Source organism: Canis lupus, chromosome 21 (assembly GCF_003254725.2).
Source record: "Canis lupus dingo isolate Sandy chromosome 21, ASM325472v2, whole genome shotgun sequence".
Classification (NCBI taxonomy): Eukaryota; Metazoa; Chordata; class Mammalia; order Carnivora; family Canidae; genus Canis; species Canis lupus.
This window is the reverse complement of record NC_064263.1, coordinates 41,853,392-41,860,437: the sequence shown is the minus strand read 5'-3', so window position 1 is coordinate 41,860,437 and position 7,046 is coordinate 41,853,392. Positions and strand designations below refer to the sequence as shown.

Genomic DNA, 7,046 nt, shown 5'->3' with positions numbered 1-7,046 from the left:
TTTCACATTTTCATTTGGCCGGTTAGAGCGCTGCTGGGAGAAAAGGAAACGCTCACTAACCGGGGAGGCGGATGCTTGGTAAGGACAGTGCCTTCGGGGTTCCTTTAGATGTGCCACGTTTATGAAATGTTCCTACCATCTTCCCTGTGGCTTGACTTTTCAGCGGTGAAAATGGCTTTGGAGAGGCTGTTGTGTGGCTACAGACACCCAGCAGAGTCTCCCATGCTTTCCACCATGCCCTGGGAGATTAGAAAATGAAAGGTGTAAGGGTGCTGCTCCCTACACTGGCCTGGCACTTCCAGCTCCGGCCCCGTCTCCTGCCGTCTGCAGGCTCCAGTCCTCCCACCACACTTCCAAGCAGGGGATAGGAAAGTAGCAGTAAGGATTCTAATTTGCTCAAGGAGCTACCGCAATAAAGTCCCATGAGCTCCAAGAGAAGGAACGAGCTGCACGGGGGTTAAGCATGCATTTCCTTGACCCCCGTGTTATGGGATGAACTGCACTTTCACAATGACCCGGGCTTTCCCCGGTCAGGGTCTTAAAGGATCATCATGATAGCTATTTCCTGTATATTTACTACATGCTAGTAGGTACTGTGCTATACATTTTTAAAGCATTAGCTCCAGAAGCTAAAAGGATGAGGTCACTGAGGCTCACTGGGATTAAAGCGAGAAGCCCAGATTCACTCTGCTAGAATACGTAATGACTCACGGGTACCGGTCTCTATCTGTTCCCCATCCACTAACACATGAGCCCAGCTGCTACGGTAGGAGCCAGGCACACTCAGGGTAATGGGAGCATTGGTAAGGTCATCCCTTTCAAATATACGTGTTTTGTTTGCACAGCCGAGTACAGCGAAGAGCAGATTTTCACACTGATCTGCAGACTCCCCTTCCTTCACGCTAGAGAACCAATCTGAGCTATTAATTCCAAAGGACCTCTCTGCCTTTGCTGTTACGCTACCTCGGGGTCCTGTGAACAGTTCCTGATAGAACAAATGGCTCCTGCCTTTAAGGTACTTACAGTTGAGGAAGACAGGATGTATGTGTGAATAAGTGGAGAAGCATTTCCACGCAGGAAAGAGGTGGTAACTTGCCAAATGGTAAAGACAAGCAAAGGATGCCAGTCAGTGGAGGCCACTAGGTTCAACTACACGCAGACCACTGAGAAACCCACCCGGTCGTGGTAGCTCTGAGGCGCTGAAGCCCCTTGCATCCCCTCGCCCTCCCCTAAAGCTGGGTTCGAGAGACGAGGCCGAGACTTTGTTCTGCCCCCTTACCTGGTTCCTTCTCAGGATGCAGGTTTGGGGAAATCAGATGCACAGAAAGAAGGAGCTGTGTTCGACTCCAAGACAGCTCGAGATCGTCCCACTCAGTTCTTCCACTGGACATTCATAAGTTTGCCCCCAAGCCCCACTTCCTGGTGTGCATGCCTTCATGGGATCCTCTCCCATTGAGTGTGGGTGAGCCCTATGTCTTCCTTCAAACTAATAGGATACGGCAAAGGGGATGGAGCGTGCATGATTACATGTACGTGGTTATGAGCTTACATTACGTAAGATTGTAGTGTCACCCAATTAGGGAAGCCCGGCACAGCCTTGGAGCTGAGGGGAGCCTGCAGCTAACACCTAACAAGGAACCAAAATCCTCCATCCTAACCTAGAACCACAAGGCACTGAATTCTTCTAGCCACCTGAGTGAGCTCACAAACTGCTCAGTTTACCTGCTTAAGTTCATTTAACTTAATGTAAGCTTAACTTAGGTTGCAAGATGAGCTTGCAAATGGATCTTTCCCCAGTCGGGCCTCAGATGAGACTGCAACTCAAGAATGACACTTTGATCGCAGCCCTGGGAGACCCCAGGCAGAGAACCCAGACAAGCTGCTCCCGGGCTCCCGACCCACATAAACTGTGGCAGTGGTAAAGCTGTGCTGTTTTAAGATGCCAAGTTTGTGGTAATATGCCGTGCAGCAACCGATAACTGATACAACCACTATTACACAGCGATGAATTCATCGGCAGTGGGACAACTGGTAACCCATCGGTTCTCCTAATTGTCATCTTCCAGTTTGTCTTATGGTTCGTTGGTTTTATAGACATTCATAGGAGCACAGAGCACTGGGACATGGTAACCTGGAAGGCTTTCATGGGAGAAGCAGTGTCCATTCATTTTAAAGCAGGAATCAGGGCAGCCCCGGTGGCGCAGCGGTTTGGCGCCGCCTGCAGCCTGGGGTGTGATCCTGGAGACCCGGGATCGAGTCCCATGTCGGGCTCCCTGCGTGAAGCCTGCTTCTCCCTCTGCCTGTGTCTCTGCCTCTCAGTCTCTCTCTCTGAATAAAATAAATAAATCTTTAAAAAAAAAAAAAAAGCAGGAATCAACTTTAAAGATGCAAGCAACAGCATAGTAGCGGACAAAGTTATCTGTCCAGAGTGCCATTTCTCTTCCTAAGCTGCTTCCTAATTTCCTCTTAGGGAATTACTAGGTGGAGCCCACAGACTGTAACTGGGGGCCCTACCCACATCTAGTAAGAGTAGGCATATCACCCAGCCTCAGTCAACCTCCCTGGGATTTGATGTTCCATTTCACCCTAGCAGGGACTCTCACTGCATGCCATTCTGGCTGCCAGGCTGGGGATCCTGCATCCCAGCTTCTAGAAAGGCCATGGTACCTCCTCCTGTGCAAGCCTAATTTTCAGCCATCCACTGACTCTGCGAGGCTTTGGCGTCCTTCCAATAAGTTTCCTTGGCTTAAAGTTGCCAATCATTTCCACTCTTGGTAACTAAAGGGCTCTTACCAAACCATGGAGGGAACCCCATAGCCAAGGCCTCCCAATTCCCTGGGCAGATCATTCCCTGTTCCCTGGACCTGATGGAATCCAGCCAAGGATCGAATAGATAAGGTCTTAGGGAATGCTTATCTCACCAGCAATGCAAGCAACTCACCTAAGTTCAAATGAACGCCAAGTGCCATTTAAAACACCTGAAAGAAGAGATGCAGGGACCCCAGGAAACCGATAGAATTTGATACAAGAAAATTCTTTTAGTCTTGGCTTTAAAACAACTTCCCTTAGCCCTGTCCTTTTCAAGCGATTAGTGTTCCTGCAGATAAAGGATAAAGAGATTTTCAGAACTTAAGCAGATAAGCTGTCTGAGCAATCCTATTAATTATATAGAAGAGTGTGGGGTGACTGCAGAATCCCTACAGTGTGTATCACCAACTGGTAGTTTTCAAATCTTGAGGGCCTAAAATAAGAGATAAGTTGGAAGGAAAAGTGTCATCATTTTGTTTTTGTTTTTGTTTAAAAAAAAACTATCAATTTTTAAATCAACTTTTAAAGAAGTGATTTTACACCTCAGTGTCCTATTTGAGTACATTCAGGTCAATTATTTGCTGGATCGGATCAGTAACTAAATGAGGATGTGTCATAAGGGCCAACATTTTGTAGGAAAATACAGGTAAGGAGTATATTATCAGTGTCCCCTGACAGTCAAGTGATAAATTGCAGTTTTGATAGGCTGCAAGAGAATCTTCCATATTCCATGAGTAAGGCTCAGTCTGATTTGCCCTGTATAAACCGAATTTTACTTAAAAAACTCTTTTTTTTTTTTTTTTTTTTTTAGCTTTTACCACTTGCTTAGCACTGTGTTATGCAAGATAGGGCCTATTGTCCTACTTTGGATAAGAAGAGATCCTCTGTGTGCAAATCTTCTAGAAGTTTATCCTGAATAAAAACTTCCAGTTACTGGGGCACCTGTGTGGCTCAGTGGTTGAGCATCGGCCTTTGGCTCCTAATGTGATACCAGGATCCGGGATCGTGTCCCACATCGGACTCCTTGCACGGAGCCTGCTTCTCCCTCTGCCTATGTCTCTGCCTCTTGTGTCTTTCATGAATAAGTAAATTAAAAATCTAAAAAAAAAAAAAAAAATACCCGCAAGATTTCTAGTTACTAATGACTAAAATCTTTCTAAAATAATAATATAGCCCCCAGATTATTTCATTTTTAATTTATCTTTTTTAAAGATTTTTATTTATTTATTCATGAGAGACACAGAGAGAGAGAGAGGCAGAGACACAGGCAGAGGGAGAAGCGGGCTCCATGCAGGGAGCCTGATGTGGGACTCGATCCCGGGTCTCCAGGTTCACACCCTGAGCCAAAGGCAGACACCCAACTGCTGAGCCACCCAGGCATCTCAAACCCCCAGATTCCTAAGTAGAGTACTTGGAATCAAATTTTTCTTCATGTGCCAGAAACTCATGAGCACTATTGTTTTAATTTCAAAGTCAACCAACAATGGAGACCATCTATGATACAGTAATACCCTTGGGGGCTATTTGACATGTAGGTCTGTATGCTCCTAAAATAACTGGCTCCAGAGTACTATGCCTTTCAAGCTCTATTTTTATGGTCTTTGTTTCCAACGTTGATAGCAGCTTCCGCTTGCCTCTTCTGCTCTACCCTCATGAAAGAATCTCTCTTCTAACCCAGAAAAACCGGAGGATTCCAAGGAACTGAGGTCACCACACTTGCTTTTATGAAGCATTCCAAGTTGATAGATTTCAAACTACTTAGGGAATGTTCTATCTTTCCCTTTGGGGTTGGGGGGTGGTGAAGGCCATGAGCTTCATCTCAGGTGTTCCCCTTGCCAATCCATGGTCTTTCACAGTGTCCACATGAATCCAAACTTGTTCGTACTGAGAATCTGGGACCGTGGTTGAAGGCCAGGAACATAAAATATAAATTATATACCTATATTCATTATCAAAATCCATCACTTAGGCAATAAGGGCTTTTCCATATGAAGATATTCTATGAAATAGGACATGTCCTAGGTGTACTGGGGGAAAGAGTGTACTCAAGAGTTAAAAGGAATCATTTTTATTGAGTGTCTATTATTAAACCAACTTCAGAACAATGTTATAAGGTGGTTACTACTGGCCCCGTTTTACAAATGAGGAAGCTAATCTCAGAAAGCTGGAAGAAGGTCCCAGTCACCACCTACGGAGGCAGAGCCAGCATGACGTCCAGGTCTGCCTGGCAACAACACCGCATCGATTCCAGAATACCACACTCCCGAGTGCCACCGTGCTAAAGCCGTCACACATTTCCAGATTGTAGTAAGACAGGCTGGTTCCAGATTTTTCACTGGCAAATGAGAACAGAGCTCCAAGAGCATTACTCCTGAGGTGTCTCTGATTTTCAGTGTTCCACCCGTAATGATTTATACCGCACGGAGTTATGTAAGCCAGAACAACACTCCGCAAAAACCCCTTCATGTTATTATGGTTGTGCTTTTGAGTGGGCCCACAGAGGAATGCTTGGTTTTTCAGATTGAGTGGTTGGTGACTGCTCCGATTCTCCAACCCTCCCTTTTAGGACTTTACTTCCCCAGCTCTTCCTACAATTGTGCGTGGTCTAGTTCCTATAAGACAGCCCTTCTATCATAACTCATCATGGTTCTGCTTCCCTGATTAAACTCTGACCATGCATGCGGCACTCTGGGGAGGACATGGGATGGGGGATGTTCCAGAGGTGGTCAGGGGCTGGCTCCTTCCCAGTGCCCAGAGAATAGGCTATGCCGGCAAGTCGGCACTTTACAAGTGGTGGATCGTTTTGGTTGCCAATATTTTCCCCACCACAAATCTAGGCGCTAAAGCATTTTTAGGTCATAGTGCCCTTTACAAATGCATTGCATGGAACTCAGCCACTGCCCAGCGCAGCTGTCTGACTCAGCTCAGTTATGATGCCAGGACACTCTGCATCCAAAGACTCACCTGACTCACTCAGCTCAGACAGAAAGTGCATGGCTGAGAAGCCAAAGTTAGGCTTCGAGTCCCAGCTCTGACCCCCCGAACAAAACACTTCACTTCTCAGGTCTGGTTTCTTTTTCCATAGACATGAGCTCAAGGAAATACCTTCTGAGATCCCTTAGAAATAAATTTTCATGAAAAGCAAATTTAAACTCACCGGTGATTCCTAGCACATAGGAAGATATAACCCTCAGCCAAAAGAATTTCGTCAAATATATGGGAAAGGATTAGTCCTAGGGAGGAAAGGAGGCTCCAAATGAAACCACTAATCCTCAGACTTGAGTATAACCCATATTCCTCCTGGCTAACACTAAATAAAGCAGACTTCGAATTTATTGCTGCTATTATTCCAAGAAGTTGTAATTTCCACAAAACTAATCTTACAGGTTGGGAGTCCATTTGGTTTATTGGTTTTAATATCTTGACTTTGTCTATTAGTTCTATTTTTTTTCCTGCTCTGTGACGTTATTTGAGATGTCCTGTGTCATCTACAGCTTGAGGGAAGTGAGTGGACTGGCAACTCACTTAAGAAGCTTTATGAATGCATATTCTGAATGTAGAGCTTGGGCACCTCAGCGTTGGATAGAAATTTGGAGATCATCTCATCCAGGGGTTTCCAAATTTCCAGTATGGACCCCCACATTGGGCCCTTGAAACCAGTGCCAAGCTGGCTATATCAGAAACCCGGAAGCATTTTCTACAGATTCTTGGGTTCCTATCCTCAGAGATGAGTCTGAGGTAGGGCCCTGGAATCGTTGGGGTTTTTTGTAAGTTTCCCCGATTAATTCAAAGTGGTTGCTAGGTTTGAGAATAACAGTCTGGAGGAACCTTCATCTGGTATTTAAATTGTCATTATAGAACCTCTGGTCCTATTCAAGGCAGAGTAAGTCCATTACAACCTATCTCTCCCATTGATTATAAGTAAAACCTCTGGACAGAATACAAAAGCAATTAGCTGAGGACTCTGAAAAGTAAACAGTAGCAAATAGATTGAAAGGGGAAGTCAAAACTTGGAGAACAGCTGCTATGGCAGTGAACTTAACCTGGTTTTTCTTTCCTTCTTTAGTTCTTGGCTTTAGTTAGACGGTGGGCAGAGGCCTGGAGCTGAGCCACAGTATGACAGCAAAAAATCCCAAGGGAACCCCCTGTTCAAGCCGGAGGATCAGGAAAAGGGGCCCTTTAAGCAAAAGATGGAGAGAATCGCTTTAATTTTCCTATTTTTATTCTTTTCTTTTCTT

General features: G+C 45.3%; 1 protein-coding gene across 1 annotated transcript in view; it reads right to left on the bottom strand.

Moving 5' to 3' along the window:
- Positions 1-7,046, bottom strand: part of ZDHHC13 (zinc finger DHHC-type palmitoyltransferase 13) — a 100,946-nt gene that overhangs the window by 3,885 nt on the left and 90,015 nt on the right. The window lies entirely within an intron of this gene.